Raw genomic sequence first — 20,645 nt, 5'->3', positions numbered from 1 at the left:
TCTTTAAGGAGTCTCTTGCCTAAAGGAAGACATAGAAGTAGAATCACAGAATTACAACACAGTATTTTAAGTGCTAACACTGAGCCATTCGGTAGGAATATTAAAGCCAGCCTATTAAATCAGTGAAGGCTGAGGAAGGGGACAACTGAGTTGAGTTTTGAAGAATAAGTAATAATTATCCAGATGTAAAAAGAACAGAGGTTATAGAAAGCATTAGGGGAGAGTGTGCCATTGGGTAGGGGTGAAGGAATAGGGGACACAGTAGAGGAACTGCAAGATATTTGGTATGACTAGAGTGTGACATGAAACTTGGAATGATGGGAGGGAAGCCTGGGGCAGCTGTCAGGATATGGTTAACCTCGTGTCATATGAGACAGTGTACATGAGACAGTGTACACTGGGCATAGATAAGAACTAATTTTTTAAAGGAGTCATCAAGAAACGTACATTAATGAGACCCACATCTATCACTGTAATAGCCTGGAGTTTTGCTTGTGATGAAATCTCAATTCAACGTGGATTAAGTGAAAGAGAATATTTTGGGGGTCATGTGGTAGGGAAGCAAATTAAGGCAGCTCACAAAAATTGGAGGAAAAGCTGGCGAAACCTTGGACTCAGAGAACAGAACAAGAAACCCAACATCACCAGGACATACTCAACACTCCGAAGACAGTCACTTAGTATCCATTCGTTTCCCCAGGGGCAACTACTTTAACCCCCTTAGCTGTTTCTTGTGGTTATTGCCTCATGTTTCTGAAAAATAAGCCTAACCTCCTTTTCCTTGAATTCTCAAATTTATACAGCATCTACTCAATTCCTCTTTAGATAAATGAAGATTTTGGGTTTATTACATTCCATTTTCCTTGGCTCTAGCCCTTTCAATAAAATTACATTACAATTTTTTATTAACTATACATCAGTGTTTTTATTATTATGACTAGGTATATCTTTCTTACTGCTCAGGAAAGTGTTGTACCATCACTACATTTAATTTCTTATACCACCTTTTTTTTCTTACCTGGAATTAAAATTGACTCATTTTTTGTTCAGTTTTATATAAGTCAATTAACTCTTTCCAAACCTACAAATAACTCTTCAAAACACTTGTCAATACATTTTTTTGTCAAGCTAATAACCTTGGTTTCCATATTTTCTTGAAGAAATGTCTACTTGAGCCCACTGTCCTGCTCCAATCTGGACCACCACCTATTTACCACAGCTCGAACCCCAAGTTTTCCCTTAGTTACCATTTTAGAAGTTTCCTTAGGAGCTCCTGAGTTGGAGCTCCTCTTTTCTAGATTTCATTCCTCTGTTTTAGCCCAGTCTTACATTTTGCTGGAACAAAGAAAATGCTGTGTTGAAGCTAAGTATTCTTTGCTCTCTGTGTGGTCTTGGGTAGCTTAGTTAGCCTCTGTGGGACTCAATTTTCTTTTCTAAAATATGAGGAAAGTGAATTTTAGTTCACAGGGTGGTTGGGAAGATTAACTGGAATTATTCGCAGAAAGCGAATAGTTTAGTGCCTGGTACCCACAGGGTTAATCCCTGCTTAGCTCCTCTTATATTCAAGCAGCATATACTTAGGCTGATGGCCCCTTCTCCACTGCTGGAATGAATCCAGAAACTTAGTTCGGCTTGTTACACAGGATGACATGAGTTGTCTGTTGACTGAACCTTTCCATCACCTTTCCACCCTGTGTCCGCTGAGTTCAACCTCATAGAGCATTATCCATGAGGTCTGAAGTGCTGAAACTTCACAACCTTAACACAGCTCAATGGTGGATGTGCCATCTGCTGAAGCAGGTCAATAAGGGAGAAAAATGGGGACATTGGGGCCTTTTTATACAACCAGGAAAATGTATATTCTAGCTGACTCCAAACATAAGACTTTTATATATAAGCACTGTCTCATTTTTCATACATAACACCCCTGTAAAGTAGATGTATCTCTTTTTATTGCCCTTTTTGTAGAGAAGGAAGAACAACCTCAGAATTGGTTTAGGATTTCCCCAAAGTTGTATTATGTAATAGAGCTAGTATTAGAAGCAAGTCTCCTGAACCCAAGTAATACATGCCAATAATACATAACTGCTATGACAATGACCACCTTGGACTGTTCAAGCCCCTTACCTGCATGCCACATTTAATCCTGAGAAAAAAATCTCTGGGAGGAAGGTAACATCATCTCCCTTCCGTAGGCAAAGAAACAAGGGCAGCTGGAAAGTGGCAGAGGCAGGACTGGAATTGAGGCTGTGAGACTTGCCCTGCCCGTTAAATTACATGGGCTCTGGCTGGAACCCTGGGAGCCTCTTCACGGCATCGAGGCTTTCAGTAAGATGTTTTCCAGCAAACGAGCACCCAGGGTTGCGAATGAGTTTTAATGAATACTTACTATACATAACACCTAGTTGGCTGTTCTTTAAACACAGGTTTTGAGATGTCTGGGAAGACTGGCAGAGTGAAGAAGCCTTTCATCAGGCCTGAGTCAGCCACACTGCAAGGATCTGTGATAGCTGAGTCCGTATTTGCCTGACTTCCTCCTCCGTTTTCTGGGTTCCACCCTCAGCCTCTGATTTTCCTGCTGTGACCACCTACTCACAGGACACATCACACGCTGGGCTGCTTTGATTCTTTCTTTCATTTCTTTCAGATCAGAAATGGGCAATGGCAAAAGAGTTAACATTTCTGGAGAATTTGCCATGAGGCAGGCAGCATGCAAAACCCTTCCCCTTCATTATTTGGTTTAATATTCCTAAGTCTTGTTGGAGTTGGTTCTATCAGCCCAGTTTTGTCAATGAAAAATCAGACTTGGGGATGCTGTGTAACTTGCACAAGGTGACACAGTGGATAAATGGTAGGGGTACAATTTAAACCTTGTCAGTCTAATTGCAAATTATAGCCCCGTTGTCATTTTGCTAAGCTGCCTCTTCTTCAGAAAGAATGGAAAAAAATACCACATTGAAAACCAACTCACTGGAAACACCCACTGCCTTGACATTTAGCCTCAAACGCTGATTCCGGTAAACCTAGAGATGGGGCCAAGTGCAGTTTAGATGACTTTGGAAGCACACACTAGAAATGAAATTGGCGATGTTTTTTACCAATTTTACCCTCCGAAGATTCCACTTCTGCAACTTCTTGTGGATTACAATAGCCCAGGGGACATGCTGGAGGGGCATCCATCAAACGTCATGCCTTAAGTTTTTAGAAGGCTCACTCTCAGACCATCACGAGAAACATGAGTAAATGCTTTACCTCCCAATGACTAATCGCTTCACTTTCCATGATGATCCTATGTATATTTCTTGCTGGGTTATTTTGATTACAGAGTGTATTTGTTTTCTATTGCTGCTATAAAAATTCTTACAAACTTGGTGGCTTCAAATAACACAAATTTATCATCTTACTCTTCTGGAGGTCAGAAGTCCAAAATGAGTCTCACTGAACTAAAATCAAGGTATCATCAGAGCTACATGCTTTCTGAAGGCTCTAGGGGAGAATCTATTTTCTTGCCTCTTCCAGTTTCTAGAGGCTTCCTTGTCTGTGGCTGCTTCTTCCATTTTCAAAACCAGAAAGGTCCAGTCATATCTTTCTCGGGCAGCGTCACTCTAAGAGTACTCCACTGCTTCTCTCTTCTCCAGTTAAGGACCCCTGTTAATGTCAGCTTACTACCAACTTCAATTCCATCTGCAAATTTAACTTACCTTGCCATGAAACATAACAGAATCACAAGTCAGAGATTAGGACATGGACATCTTGGGGTGGGGGTGAAGGGGCATTTTCTGCCTACCACACAGAGTTCTTTGTAAATTTGTAAATTCCTAGTCTTTGGATGAAATCCTTCAGAAGTATACATACATAGTTGAAAATAGAAATGAAAGCCAAAGCTGGAAGGATATTGATTTCCACAAGATGTGATTTTAAAAATTATTAGCAGCATCCATTGTGTTCAGGAACATTTCAGCATTCAAAGCATTGCTACATGTTAACTCATGAATTTGCACTGCATAACTCGAAGGTGGTCACTACCACCACATTTTAGGGATGAGGGAAGCTGAGGCCCACAGGTAACACAGGAGTTTGTGGTTAAGTTGGGTGCAAACCTGAGTTCTGACTCCATGACCTGCTCTCTGTCTATCACCCACAGCTACTCCAAAAAAGGTTCCTACCTTGCAAGGTGACTTATTGACAAACGCCCCCACTCCTGAGTAACTAAAGCATGTCTTGCAGGTTCATGGCATATGGGAACATATGCTCAGGATATTTTCAGCACGGGAACAGCTTCAGGTTCAACCTTTCAAGATCATCCGTGGATGAGCTAAGGCAGCTAGATCTCTCCTGGTTTCTTACCTTCCTCGAATCCTCAGATAAGGTCTGTTCTCTCTGGGGATTGGATGGCAAGGAATCCCTGGTCCCAATTCTCTTTTCTATCTACGAACGAACGACAAACGGTTGTCATATTCTTCCCATTTTGCACTGTCTGTGGGAGGTAGGGAGACCAGACTACCTTTCAGTTTTAAAAATGGAAAAGTCCTAAGAAAACCCAGATGTGGTGGTCACCCTAATAGATGAGAGAACATATTTTTTTAAAAATCCCTAATTGGACCCTGGTATTCTTTCCAAAATTCCCATGGACTCTATTAATTTTTAAAACTTCACTAGAATGAAAGAGTCCAAATATGTGTGGACTCTCATCAGATATATCTGGGTCAAAACCCAGCTCCACTGCTTCCAGCTGTGTAACCTTGAACAAGTTGCTCTTAGCTGTTCTGGCCCTCAGTTTCCGCACTTATGAAATGAGCTTGGCAGTATTTCCACCCTAAAGTCAATGTGAGGATTGAATGAGACAACGTATATATATTTAGCGTATCACTAGGTTCTGAGTGGTACCAATTATTACTCTTACCTAAATAATTGGCTCAGCAAATTTTTAAAAAATTCCCCAGTAAGAGCGGAGAGGACAGCACAATGCCAGGAGTGTGGCTACCTGTCACATAAGTCTTAGCTCAAATCCCTTAGTTCTCTATTCCTTAGTGACCAAGGACACATCACTAACTCTCATTGAGTCTCCCCTATAAAACGGAATAGTAGCATCTCCCTCAAATGTTACAATTTTAAGAAATAAAAGTGATGATATTAATTTAAAGTCTTAGCACATCTCCTAGAATATAATCAATACTTAATAAAAGAGAGATATTATTAATTGTAACAGTATGTTAGGACTTTTTGATTGCAACTATGATAACCAAAGTAGGAATGGTATTGGCTTATGGCTTGAAACATCAGGGATAGAGCTGGCCCGATTCACATTGGATTGTCTAGATTCAAATAATGATATCACTTAGTATATCCCTTTCTAACAAACTCTTCCCATATGATGGAAGGAGCCTAGCAAACCTCGAAAAAAGAAAACTGTTACCAATAGTTCCACAATATTAGGGGATTGACTCTTATTGAATCCATGTGATTTCTGTCCCAGAGCCAATCGCTGTGGCCATGGTAATGAAATATGCTGATTGGCCAGGCCCAAGTCACATGCCCATTTCTGGAACTGAAGGAAGTGGATTCAACTCACCAGTTCCACTCTGACAAAGAGAGGGGAATGGAGGTTCCCAGGGTAAAATTAGAAGAAAAAGGAATGGATCCTGGACATGCAAAAACTTCAGATGTCCTCCACCATTGCATGATTATTACAGTATTGGTGGAATTTTTTTTGAAGCCAATCCTGACCAAAGAATAAAAGGCTATCAAATTTCCACCTAATGTGACACCTGAATAAACTTCCCATGCAATAAAATTTTGGCAGCCTGATTCATTCTGTTGGCTCATATTTCCTGGGAAATAACACTGCCCTCTTCACAGGGAATTTTTAAGCCACCAAAGAGCAGAACTGTGATAGTGTTAACATATGTTCATAAATTCTTTGACATGCTTCCTTTCAAGACTTGGAGCTTATTCTACTCCTCTTGAATATTGGTTGGACTTAATGAATCTTTGCAAATGAATAGAATATGGCAGGAGTAATGGTGTGTGACTTCTGAGCTAGGTCATAAAAGGCCATGCATCTTCCTCTTTTGTCTCCCTCTTGCAATGCTCATTTCGGGAGAGCTCAGCTGCGCAACACAAATGTTGTGAGGACACTTGAGCAGTCCTATGGAAAGGTCCATGTGGCAAAGAATTGAGACTTCCTGTCAACTGAAACCATGACCCTCATAGTCCTGTCAATAGCCAGTGAAAATGAAGGCCTCCCGTCAACAGCCAAGAGAGTGTGCCATCGTGGAAGTGGATCCTTCAGTTCCAGTCAAGCCTTCGTGACTACAGATCCAGCTGATATCCTGATGGAAACCTACCTCATGAGAGACTCAGAGCCAGAACCACCCAGCTAAACCTTTCCTTTCATCATGTGTCAAAAACTATGGGAAATTGCAAATGTTTGTTACTGTAAGTCACTAAGTGTTAAGATAACTTGTTATGTGGTAATAGATAACTAATAGTACAAGGATACCAAGCCAAAGATAATCAGTATAATAGTATGGAATAAGTATTAGAATAAGTACCAGGAAACCTGAGTCTGTGTTCTGGATCTAAAAATACGCAGAATATTTTTGCATTAATAAATTATTTTCTCTGAGCTTTAGTTGCTCCAAATGTAAATGGGAAAACAGTACATCCCTGCATATTTCAAAAGTACTAGTGATAACGCAACTATAGAATGTAGGCATAGGTTAAGGTAGTAAAATTAATCTTACAATGACCTTGTTTTCATATAATCATATCACAATTAACAAGGGAAATACACTTAAATTATTAATTGTATAAATAATTAGGGATCTTAGAATTGTAAGGGACTGTTCCCTAGCACGGAACGCTCAAGTTGACACAATCAATCTACTTCCTATTTTCATCATTTCTCACATGGGTCTTGAAATTTCTTCCTAATTGGTCTCCTGCCTGAGTCTTTCCTTGTGTTTCTGACATTTAAAATTAATCTTTTAGTCACAAGTTCCAAGAAAGTTAAATGAATAGCTCACATTCTCACATAAGCAAAATGAAACTTTGAATGCAGCCTTTGTGACCTCAGTTTCTTTGTCTATAAAATGGGAATAATAATACCCACTGTGGAGTGTTGTAATTGTAACCCTAATAAAGACGTGACTCACATAGTCCAAATGAAGAGTAACATTCTGGCCCAAGAACACACTCCAGCCATTGAAAAGTAATTTCAAAATAATAAGTTTACTACTTATATTTTACTTGGGTTTGCTTTTCTTAAAACGTATTTCTATTTTAAGCCACTATAGACATATGTGGGGGAGAAAACAACCTCTTCCTTTGCACTCTTCAGCTATCTTCCAAACAACTAGCACTAGGCTTACAGTATCCCAAATCCTCTCATCCCTCTCTTTCTTCTTAATTGCTTTTTCCTTATGTGTATTTATCATAAGAGTGGGACTCTCCTCAGAGGGTCAAGAAAGAAGAAACTAAGCGAGCAAATCCAGAATCATTTTTGGTGGGTACAGGAAAAGCAAGGCAGAGAAAAGTCACAAGTCAATTTTTTTTACCCATCATCACTCTCACAGTTTGGATTCTCCTTGAAGTAGACAATGAGCTAGAGTTTACCATGTAGGATGTTTTTCAGGAGGGTGCTGGGGACAAACACCTAATGAAGGGAAGGGAACAAAGTGGAATTGGACAGAGGGAGAAGTCAAGCTGCCCTGCAAGTCCAATGACAGGCTCAGCTGACCCGACAGGGAGCTCTGGAGTCAGACTGGTGCATCCATGCTGTCCTACATAAGGGCTGAAATGGTCCAGCCTTTACAGATTCACCTTGATAAGTCATTGGTTGTGAGTCACGGAAGGAAAGGCGTGACTTTAGGGAAGGAGCTGATGAGACAAGGCTGTCTGCCAATAGCACTTCCAGCAGCTGTAGCAACAGCTGGAGGGGGGGAATCTGGGTGACTCATCACCGTGTTCACCACAACCTCATATGATGTATGTGCCTGGCACCTCATAGACAATTAATAAATATTAGCCACTGGCTGGTTCTGGCTCCAGGCCTCCTTCCACAGAATTCTTATGATCTCTCTACCTGTAGCCATGAGACGCTTCACCATCTGTATCCTCAGATTGCAGAGAACCCAGACCAAAAGGAGTGGACATAGAGTAAGCCTCAGGAAACCCAGACACTCAGACGAGACTCTGCTCTTTGAATGTACTAATCTTACTGGGCAGGGAGTCTTGTCTTTAATGGGCCATTTCCAGGAGCTCTAGATCATGCACAGATTTCGCTGGAAGGCTTGGGATCTGGCCCAGGGCAGGAAGCTCTAGAGGAAGGATGTGCTGCCAGGCACCGTGCTTCCTTACTCAGCTTTTCTTCCTGGGTGTTCACAGTTAGCACAGAATTCTCTACTGGCTGCATCTAACTTCACCAGTAAAGAGACAATTCTACCCCGAGCCAGGGTGAGCATTCACCCCGGAGGTAGGTCTCTCCACAGGGAAAGGCTCAATCAGCTCCTTCAGTGCAGAGAACGGCAAACCTGCTAATCATCAGTCCCAACACTGTGAAGGAGATGTCAGTTCAAATGAATATCACAGGCAGCCTTGAAGGAAAAGAGAAATGACCAGAGCTGGGCCTTAGGGAAACACGAAGGGAAGAAAGACAGCTGATTGCCCTTCCCTGGGAATAAAGGGTTTATAGACTGATTATGCAGGAACTCATTAATTCTCTTTTTTCTTTGCCTATCTCAGGCATTGCCAGGAATTTATAGATAAAATTGGAGAAATCATTTTGCAAAAACTGAGGGGCAGCTTTGGGCATGCCACTATAGCAACAAGTTTTGTTTACTCATTCACTCAGCTAATATTTATTACAGTGCCAGGTGCTGTTCTGGGCTGGGGTACAGGAGTAAACAAACAAGAGTCCATATTCTTAAACACCGGCTTATAATGTTACAGGTCATCTATCCAGAAACTGGAATTTGAACCCCAAGTTGAGAGCACTGACCTCAAGTCTATCATCTTAAACACCCACCACACCATCTATACCTCTCTACTTCCTACCACATACCTCCTCCCCTTTCACCATTTTATTTATTTTATGTTGTTTACAATATCTAAAACCCCAAGGTTTTTGCATGTAACATTCACTGTAGAAAGCTAGGAAAACTTGGAATTTCTAAGAAATTTAAATGGCCTTGCTGATTTTCATTGTCAGATGTCATGGGGACTCCTCTTCCCTGCACAGGACCCCAGGGCTGGGGAGCCTGGCATGTGGGCTGGGACCCCTCACTCTTCAAGGGGGACTCCTGCTGCTGAGGTGTCCCTCGCGGTGTTCAACCACTATCTGTGTGTTTGGGTCAGCCCGTTTCATGTCTTCCCCACTCCACCAGTCTCGACTGGCTTCTTCTTTATATCCTTAGTTATAGGGATTCTGTTCAGCTGGTCTTCAGATAATTCTCAAGGTTGATAATTCTATAATTTAGTTATAATTCCTATATGCTCATGGGAGGCAGCAGACACAGCGTATACATATTCCACCATCTTGGCCATTCCCCTGACAGTACCTTCTTTTCGTCTGGCTATGAGGAAGAAATCCTTCAGTTCTCAATTTAAATGTCACTTCCTCAGGAAAGCCTTCAATGTATCCTAAAATTGAATTAAAGTACTGATTCTCATGTCTCTACTTTTAGAGTTTGTTTGGATGGATGGAATGGGTAGAGTAATTTATACTAATTGCTTTTGATTCCACCTTTTAGGCTTTACTACATAGGCTCGGTTCCACCCTTTCGTGAGATCCTTTCTATTATATGTGAATGAGTTTATATCTGTCTGACTCTTGTAGTCTAAACATCTTCAGTTCCTTCTGTGTTCCATTGCAAACCAAAGCATGGGTGTGGCCTCTTTATTGTTCGTAAGACACCTCTCATGATTATATCTGGCTATATACTGTGTTTCCCTGAAAATAAGACCTATCCGGACAATCAGCTCTAATGTGTCTTTTGGAGCAAAAATTAATATAAGACCCGGTCTTATTTTCCTATAAGACCGCGTCTAATGTCATATCATCTCAGATCATATCATACCGGGTCTTATATTAATTTTTGCTCCAAAAGACACATTAGAGCTGATTGTCCAGCTAGATCTTATTTTCAGGGAAACAGGCTATGTATATTTATATTTGCATATCTTCCTACGGTGCGTATAGTAGGAGGTGCGTATAGTAGGAGCTCCGTAAGTTACAGTGGTTTTTCGTTTGTTTGAGACACAGAGCCAAGGCAAGATCACAAGCAATTACAAATATTGAAATGCAAGTAAACAGAGTCCATATTTTTACTATAAATATCTAACTCAAGTTATAGTGTAAATGAATCAAGACCAAAAAATGATTTTAAAATATAATGATAGAAAGCATTTTTAATTTGTAATATTTATTAAAGCTGACCTCAAATATACTCTGGAATCAATGTCTGATTAGATTTAACCCTAGCTGTTCTTGAAGCTGCTGAGATATTCTATAGAAAAAGGATGTCAGAAGCACTCTGTGCCTCCACTCTCTCTGAGCCATCTGCCCAGTACCAAATCACAAGATTCAGTCTACTAACTGGTCTCTTCACTTCTCTTTTCCCTTATCCATTCCCACACAGAAGCCAAAATAGTAATCCTCTTAAACCATAGACTAGATCACGTCACCCCGTTCCCACTAACATTGCCATATTGCTTAACTTTGTGCTATGATATTACTTTGCACTTAAGTACAATTCAAACTCTGTGCCATAGTCCATGAGGTCTGGATGACTTTCTTACTTCTCCAAACTCATTCTGTGCCAGGGTTCCCCCTGCTCAGTGTGCTCTAGACACACCGGATTTATAACACTTAGAACAAACCAAGAGTTCCTCTCTACCTGAAGCTCTTGCCTTCCCCTGTCCCCCTCCTACCCTGATTCCCAAAATTCAAGACTCAATTTAAATGTCCCCTACTTCAGTGAGCCTTTTCCTGACAAGTCTAGCTAAAACAGCTCCCAACCCCATTATTCTCTATCAAGGTACCTTACGCCCTTAAACACTTGTTACAAGCTGTAATCATTTTATTTATTCATACATTCAATGGTTTTTGGTCTATGCCCCCCCATAAGCTTCATGAAGCAGGAACCAGATCTAGTACCTTGAACACAGCATCGCAGTGTTCGGCACATAGAAATGCACTTTGTGAAAATAGTTGTGTGACTAACTGAATGAATAAATCCAAGGTTCACCTGTTTTCCTAAATGGCCGATCCCTGAAGACAACAGGCTGGCAGATTGATCACCGCCTTGGTGGTGTTTATTCACTCAATGTTTATTCACTTGAGAGAAAACACTTGCACATCACAGCCAAGCTTTCTCTGTGAACTGAAGGGGGAGGAGAGGGAGAAGGAGAAGGAGGAGGAGGAGGAGGAGGAGAAGGAGGAAAGGAAAGCGGAAAAGGAAGGGGAAGGGGAAGAGGAAGAGGAGGAAGGAGAAGGAGAAGCAGCCATGCATGCAGCCCATGAATACTTCCTGGGCGTCTCAAAGTTAACCCAGGTGCTATCAGATTAATTCTCTCCTTCCCCCACTCAGGCATGAACCTAGAGGACGGGGCAGTTTTGTTGTGTGAAGCTTCCTTAGATTAAGGATGTGGTGGCCATATTGGTGCACCACTCAGATTTCCCTTCTAGAGACACTGCCACAGGGATCCCGCTGCAGCACTTTGAGGCCCTTGTGACATCCACAGCCGGGCCTTTCTTTCCTCTGGCTATTCCAGCCAACGACTGAACACAAGAGACGTTCCAAAGCCATCTGTAGTGCAGGGGATCCTGCCGACTTCGCCAAGTGTCGTGCGGGGCGTCTGGCGGGGTCTCCGGTCCCACTCCCCACACAAGAACACAGGACATGGTGAGGCCAAAAAGGAACACCCACGGAGCCATAGGTAGGGGAGTCACACCACTATACTCTCGCTGGCGGCTGGGTTGGAGACACAGGAACCAGGAGCCACACAATTCTCAACCCTCACTGCGCCGCTTGCAGACTCAGCCACCATCTTCTTGCTAGCTCCCCCTTTCTTCTCTTTTAGCCTCTTCTCCTAGCCTAGCCACGGCAGTTATATTCATGGCTAATGGCTCACTGGTTACAGCTGACGGCCAACTAGCCACAGCTGCTGGCCATTTGATCACAGTCGATGGCCATTTACTACCTGAGCCAGCACCCTTCTATGTGAGGCCGAGAGCCTGGAAACTGCTTTTTGGGGCTCTGTCCCCACACCATCTCATTTCTGTTTGGTGCCCTGCTCCTCTAACAAGTACCCATGTTCAAGGATGGCCCATTGGCCTGGCCAAGACTTTGGTAACTTTTGTATATTCTGAGGCAAATCCTACCCAAACCCGACTCTCCTTCCTTTTTTTCCCAGTCTCAGTGTTTCGGTCTTTCTCTCCCTTCATAGGTGTCAGACCTGCATCGCAATCTGAAGTCTGTCCCCACCAACGTTGACTCCCTCTCCACTTTGTCCTTCCTTCAATAACCGTTTTACACACCTAACCTCTTTGTGTCTGCTTCTCAGAGAACCCAAACTGACAGCAAGAAGCCTTCTTTGAGAAAAATGAATCAAAATCATTGTAAACACAAATTTAAACACACATCCTTGAAAGCAATCTGTGTAGAAATGAAGATCTCTGAGGCTTAAGCCTCATTAGCACCACAGCAAATCCATCTGTCAGAGGTTCCACTTCAAGAATTCCCAAATTGGCTGCACATTGCAGTCTCCTAGGGAGCTTTGAAAATACTGATGCCTGTTTCTCACCTGGGTGTGGTGTGTAGCTTATGCACCAAGGTTTTGAAAAGCTCCCTGGGTGATTCTGATGTTAACCAGGGTTGAAAGCCACAACATTTCATGGACGCCTGGAGGGACAGCTGACCATGAGTACTTCTGATTCCTGACCTTACTTATTTTGAAGATATGACAAAATTCTTCCTCATTGTTTCTACCCCTAGTTGGCTATATGATACTGAGCAAGACCTCTATTATCTCTCATGTTTTTAATCTGGATCTGGAAAATAGGAGTTTCATTACCTATTTTACAGAATCAAATTGAACAATGAATATTAAAACTCTTTGAAATTACTTTTGCACTATTAATGATGGTTATGGCCTTCGCTGGATACAAGAATTTACAAACATGATATGGGAATAAGGATCTTGGGGAGAGAGATATAAAACTCCTTATCACTTAACAGAATACGAACTGTTAGGAGGTGGGGACCATCTTGTCTGTGTGTTTGGTAGCATTAGTCAGTGACAGGTAGCAACAACACATTATAGGAAGGCAATTAGTTTTTGCCAAAGTGAGCTACATTGGTGTTACTTAATTTCTCTTTCATATTTCACCTGCATCAGATTTTCTTGGGGACCGGTTAAAATGCTGGTGTCTGGGCAGTAAGGCATACAAAATAAGGAGGAGGAAAGGTAAGGGATGGGGAAACTGTCTTAATAATCACCCCAGGTAATTCTTAAGCAAACCAAGGTACCACCTCCTATCTGGTGCACTTGGAGCCAGGATTCGTCCCTAATTAAAATGACAATGTCTTTCATTCCCTTGTGAAGAATTCATTTCTTCACAAACATATTTTAGCACTAAATCCAGCCCACTTGAAACAACCACTTGATTGCAGATTATTTGAGCGGGTGTAGATTTTGCAAGTTAAAATGAAAACAATTTAAAAATGAATTTGAAGAATACAATGGGTACAAAAATACCCAGCGAACATATTATGCTATTGAAGAACATAAATGTAAAATTTTTTACTATTCTGTAGGATAAATACAGACAGAATCAGGAAAGTAAAAGAATAACTCTTTGTACTGCTCTCTAGCATGACACACTCAAGTAAACGCGATTAATTTACTTCCTGTTTCCATCATTTTTCACGTGGATCTGGAAATTTCTTTCTAACTGGTGTCTTTCCCGTTTTCCCTGCCTCCTATGCCTGATATGACCATCCCGATACAGCAGGGGGATCTTTCTGGAATACCATGTCATTTCCTGCTTCATATTCTTCAGTCACCCCTTGCTTAAATTCTTGGTACTCGTAGCGCTGGCATCAACACAGACCTTGTTAGAAATAGACTCTCCAGTCCCTCCCGGGACTTACTGAATTAGAATTGGATTCTAGCATGATCCTCAGGTGAGTTGTATGATGTTACAAGGTGAGAAGACTTAGTATACAGCATAACGTGCAAACCATTGAGCCTGGTAGGCAAAGTGCGTTGTGATTTGGGCCCTGCTCCTCTCTCTAGCTCTGCTTCATACTTTACTCTTCTTCTACCTCCAGCAACTGCCAGCCATTTGTAATTCAGCAAACACACCATGCTGTTCCACTTACTCACATTTTCATACTTGCTGTTCCCACTGCCTGTAACTTGCCTGGGCATCCCTCCTCTGTGAAGCCTCCCCTGATCCTCCCTGAGGGAGTTATTGACTTTCCCTTCTGAAATTTGTCTGTGTCCGTCATCTATATCATCTTATGTAGTGATTATTTCTCATTGGTCTGCTTTCCTAGATTGTGACCATGTAGATCTATTTTTATTTTTAATAATATTTACTTGATGAATTGAATTGAACACAGGAAATACGTTGGTCAAGGAATCAGTAACCTTGAAGGTCAGGGTCATTGCATATGGTTATATAATGCAGACCGTGATGTGACTAGCACGCCCTAGCGTTGTGCAGTGCACAGCTGTACATGGCAGATCTGGTAGAGATTACGTTTGGTCTCTGCACAAGTTAAGTGCCAGTGACGATAAATGACAGAATCCAATTTAAGCTAGTTTATTCCAAGAATGGGAACATACTATAAGTATAAAGGAATGACTTGGATATTGTAACTAGAATTTATAAAACCAGACTGGAAACAGAAATTCAAACACTTTTATGCCTTTCTTTATATTCCTTATGGTTGTTTCCTTTTGCAAATCAATATTAATTGTCTTCTAGATGCGGAAATGTTTTCTTTGCTCCTTGTCAGATACAAATTGATGGGCGCCGCATAGCCCCCAAGTTTAGGTATTACTGGTTCAGCTCTTCACAAGGACAGAGATAGGGTATACAAAAATCCCAGGGAAAATAATCTCATTGGCTCAGTTTGGGTTAGTGTTAATCATTGACTAACTAGGGCTTGGGACAGGGCTATGAAGTACAAATATGATGGCTAGGGGCATATATCTGTGGATATGTGTATGGTTTTGTCCCAGGAAAGATGAGGTTCATCAACCGGTGATTGGGACCATACCCCTAAGGAAATGGTGTCCAGACTGAGTTTGCCGACTTAATATTAATAGTATTATTGAGGCAGCGGCCATAGTCTCCATTCCCATATGAGCCGGGAAGATTTGCTTAGTTCTTTGCAAAATATCACACTGAGTCCTGAATAGTTATCTCAGTAATGTTTTAGTCAAGAGTCTCCCTTCACCCCTTTCCTGGTTCAGCAACCATAAACTATAGAGAAGGAATGAGGAACGGGGAGTACACACTCCATGAAGATAGAGAGTAAAATCCCCCAATAGACTTCGAATTCACTGAAGGCAGCAAATGTATCTTATTTATCTTTGTCTTCCTTTCCCTCCCCAGAAACTAAAATACTTTATGGACTATATGAATCTTTTAGTGGATTCAATTAAAATGGACTGCACTAGGCAATTTTGTTTTTCAGACACAGAGGCTGATTAGAACAGTATTGAAAGCAATGTATAAACAGAATGTCATGAGTTGCTGAATATGAAACAATTACATTATAAACTGATTTAATGGATTCCAAACGAATGGGGCTTTACTTAACTATGAATATAATAGTGGTTTTGGAGTCACTATACACTGAAATGTATAATGGCTTTGCCATATACTAGCTATATTTGTATGTCCCTAGGAAAATTATTTAACCCATCCAAACCACATTTTCCTGATCTATAAAATGGAGATAATGACAATTCCTACCTCATAGGATACTTTGTGAGGACTGAATGAATGGGAAAATGTTTTATATCATGTACTTGGCACAATGCTTAGCATCTAGTGAACATTCAATAATTAATAATTATTATTATTTGTTATGTATTTAGTTCAAACATTGACTAGCTAAGAAAAATTTTGCCAAGACTCTAGGCACCCACATGAGGAAGTTAATATTTCTGGGTTACATCATAATCCTAAAGCATCTATGATGGCTTGGATGTAATAATAACTCTTTAAACCTAGCTAATTTGCCACGATGGAGCTTAGAAAGTTAACACTTAATAGGAAAATGTACAACCAATATGCATATGTTCTTTCTAGAGCCTGTCCAATTCCCAAGGGACAAAAGTCCAACTCAATATTAAAGTGTTTTTGAATACTAAAAACATTGCAGAGTAAAAGCTAATGGCAGAATAACCATTTTTCTCTCTTCAGTATGCGCCAAGCATCCACATCTCTCTCTAATCTCCCCTAAATCACCTTGACTAAAAGCTTGCCACTATTTGGGTCAGTAGGAAATAAATACCATCGTTTGTAATCAGAAACTGGTATTCCAGAAATCTTGACCAAACTACCTTGGCTTCTTTGTCAGTATCTGTCGGACAAAAGGTTCTTAGTGAACTCTTCTATCTTTTCAATTATGTCTCCAAAATAGATGATCCAATTGCCAATGGGGATGTCTAAAGCTAGAAAACTGAAGTCTGAATGATTTTGTTAATAAAAAATGAGGAGGCAGACAGAAAACTCATTGAACTGAAAGAAAACCTAGTGATGACTGGCAGTGTACTACTCAATAAGCAAGTTCTGTCCAAAGAGCCAAAGTAAATCGGTTTGGGTCAATTTACTGAAGGTATGTGAAATATTAACCAGTCAACCACAGCAGAAACTGAAGAGCTTCTAGTTCCTTCCCCCACCATGTTCATTCATTTGCTTCTTTTGGCTGTTTCTTCTACTAGACCTTAAGCGCCACGAGGCAGAAATCAGAAATCACGGGTGTATCATTTCAATATTAATCCCATTACCTAATGCAGTGTCTGTCGTGTAATGCGCACTTAAGAATGTGTTGAGTAAGTATGCATGATTTCATGCTAATGCAGACATATAGTTCTGTCACAGGTTGTATTCTCTGGAAGTAGATGCTGAGTCAGAGTTTGGGGCGCAAGATTTTTATTATGGATCAACAGCAGAGGACCAAATGGGGCAGAAGAAGACATCAAACTGTGATGTAGGCCTGTTGTAGGCTTGACAGGGAGTTTTAGAGCAAGCTGTGTATTGGTGTGTCTTGCATCATCAAACTTACCGGTCTTTTATATCACCACCTTGCTGAATCATTCAATGCAGGCTTCCCCAGGAAGGGCATGGCCTCAGGTAGGGAGAGTCTCTGCAAATGAGGGCAACCTTGAAAGAGCTGAAATCTAGAGGCTGTCTGCTGACCCTATTCTCCCACAGCTGGACGGCAAGTCCTTCCTTGAAGGGGTAACTATGGGGTGCGTTTTCGTGTATGCCAGTTTCTGTTACTTTTCTCTCTGAAGAAGAAGGTTCTTTGTTGTCTGAGCACATTAATGAATCTCTGGATGTTCAAAGAGAGATCTGAATTCAGAGGTTGACCTATAGAGAGATGAACTATTCTTTATAATAAAGTAGTTTTTTTTTTTTGTCTGTCTGTTTGTTTGTTTAATTTGTGGGAAGTCAATGAGTAAAAATGGATTAAAACAGACAAGGCCAAGAAATAGAGCGGAAGACTGATGCCGGATGTATGAGTTAGCAGAAATGATTAAAGGATTTTTTTTAAGCTCTGAAAAACAGGTATTTACGTTTTAATTATCTGCATACAAACTTGCAGTATCACTTCCCACTCCCCATGACTGTTATTCATTTAAAAAAACATGCTTCTGATCTCCATGTATCTGTTTAGTCCACTAGAACACATTAAAAATGTCAAGCTCTACACATTTTAGCTTAAAAGAAAACGCACAATATACTTAGTGTTAAGGATGTCGAGCAAAGATGTAACCAGAAAACAGAAGGCATCCACCCAACAGAGACCCTTACAAGTCTATGTAAATGAATCTATCAAGACAGCAAAACTGGAGCATCCCCAACTGAATCTGGCAATTATCCAACTTGACCAGGCTCCGTTTTCACTCTCACTTCAGTGTGTGAAGCCCAGGGGACATTGGTTAATGCAGTAGTTCACCTGAACCAAATCAAGTAGCCAAGATTCATACCTAACATTGACTGAAGAGAGCACATAGCTTATATCTATATGTGTGAGAGCACGTAGCTTATATCTACTTTTCATTGACTGCCTTTGTATGGTTCACAGTTTCGGCACATCCTCCATGTCCACTTGAGCCCCTCAAAGTGATTTCATGGAAATCCAAAACAGAAAACTTGAGTTTCTATGTGGGTCATACAGACCAGTGAGAAAGACACTCACAATAGGAAGTTAAAGATCCATTGAGAGCAGGAAATTTCAGTATGGAGCCATAAGAAACAATTCCCAGAAGTTCTGGGAGGACATGGGATGTCAGTTCTGAGATGACATTTATGTCACAATATTCTCCAAAGCAAGAATTCAGAAGTCTATTTGCTCAAGGAACAATATTTCAAGGATAATCTCCTCTTAGAATGAATATTGGTTGCTAAGAGAGTTTATTTGAATCTAGTAATTTTAGGAAATGTGTACCAATACGTGCACACTTACAGTCTTAAAATGTTTAAAAACACAGCTCAAACTGGTTGAAATCCTAGAGTAGTGGTTCTCAAACGGGGATTTTACCCCTCAGGGGACATTAGTCAATATCTGAAGACATTTTTGGCTGTCACAAATGGGGAGTTGACTGGTATCCAGTAGATAGAGGTCAGAGTTACTGTTAAACAGCCAATAAGCTAGGACAGCACCCCAAGCAAAAAACCATCTGGCTCAAAATTTCAATAGTGCTGAGGCTGAGAAACACTGCTCTACAGTGAACTTTTGGGGACATTTATCCTATAAGTCCAGAAACAGGGGAACTCAAAGGAAGTTACCAAGGACTTGGGTTCTCCCTGCCTTTTCTCCTGCGTTCTGTGACATTGGTTAAATGCTCAGCTGTTGCCTCCCATCCGCCAGCTCCAGACACTCACCCTGTGATGCCAGATTGGCAGCAAAGCTTCTATCTTTACACCAGACTACTTAGGGCAAGGAAGAACTCTTCTGGTAGCTCTGATACAAATTCAGAATTACTTTTGGTCATTTGTACAATAAGTTAAGAATCGATTACAGTGACCAGCGGATTGGCCACTCTCAATCCCACAGTTGTCATACCACTTGTATCAGAGTCACAAGGAAGTTTTGTTAAAACACAGATTTCTGGGGGGTACACTCAGTAGGTCTGGGTCATTTTTTCTATTAAGGACCAGACAGCAAAATTTTAGGCTTTGCAGGACACATACAATCTCTGTTTTCCTTCTTTTATTCTCATTTTTGACCAAAGCTACTGCCTCCTGCTCCTCCTCTTTCCTCTCCTCCATCTTCTTCTTTATCCAACTCTTTAAAATTGTGAAAACTGTTCTTAGGTCACAGGATGTGTATAAACAGACCCCTGGCTGGACTGGGCCCTCAAGTTATATGTTGACCCCGAGCTTCCCCTGTTTAAATCACTGTGTGGTTTACAGGAAAAGTTCGTTGATTCCTATGATAAAAGAGTAACTGTAAGGTACAAGAGCACTCTATATTATAGGACAGCTGAGGGAGAGTACCCAGAAAAGGACAAACTTGGACCCCCTTTCCAAGGCTGGGGTTCAGACCTGACTGGAGAAAGTATAGTTGCAGCTTCCTAGATGGTAGAGAAGTTCCTTGGTTTGTTCCTTGGTCCACAGTTGCTGGGCAAGCAGGAAGCAGCCCTTAAGGAACAGGCAGGGAGCAGGTGGTAGCTGGGCCTTCAAACTTGCAGAGGGATTAGGGGTGGTATGGAACGGTGAGACTACCTGGGGCTGCTGGGTCATCGAGGAATTCACATTCGGGGCTGCTGACGGGGGCAGAGCCCCATTGGACATCTTGCCCTCCACACCATTGACTTAGTGTAACCTCTTGAATCACCAGGAAAGCCCTTTTCCTCCTTCAATGTCCCCCCAGAGCCCTCCACTGAGAAAGCGTAACATTCTATACACTGTGAAGCAGAAATGCTTAAAGAAATTCTATCCATTATTGCAGAGCAGGTATTGAAGGGTGGACCTGAAGCTGAGAGGCAACAAATTGATAACTGGTACACACGTAATTTTTCATAATCCTCATAATAACCCAGTAAGGAAGGAATACAAATTACTCACAGTATATCACTAAAAAGCTGATCAGACAGGTTAAATAATGTGCCCAAAGTCACACACACAGTGACTGGAAGATTTAAACACAAAGAGACTAATTGCAGAGTCTATGTTCTTACTGGTACACTGTGCCACTGATCATATATACATGTATATGTACTGTTTTATGTGTGTGTGTGTGTGTGTGTGTGGTATCTATATAGAATATACATGTCATTGCTTAACTCATTGTCAACTGAGGTGTTACCTTTTTTGGGGGGGCTTTTGTAATGAAAGCCTTAAAAATTATTTCCAAAATGCAACAAAATAGTGTGCCCCTGGCCAGCCA

Source organism: Rhinolophus ferrumequinum, chromosome 17 (assembly GCF_004115265.2).
Source record: "Rhinolophus ferrumequinum isolate MPI-CBG mRhiFer1 chromosome 17, mRhiFer1_v1.p, whole genome shotgun sequence".
Lineage (NCBI taxonomy): Eukaryota > Metazoa > Chordata > Mammalia > Chiroptera > Rhinolophidae > Rhinolophus > Rhinolophus ferrumequinum.
The sequence above is the reverse complement of the archived record's forward strand: the minus strand, read 5'-3'. Positions refer to the sequence as shown.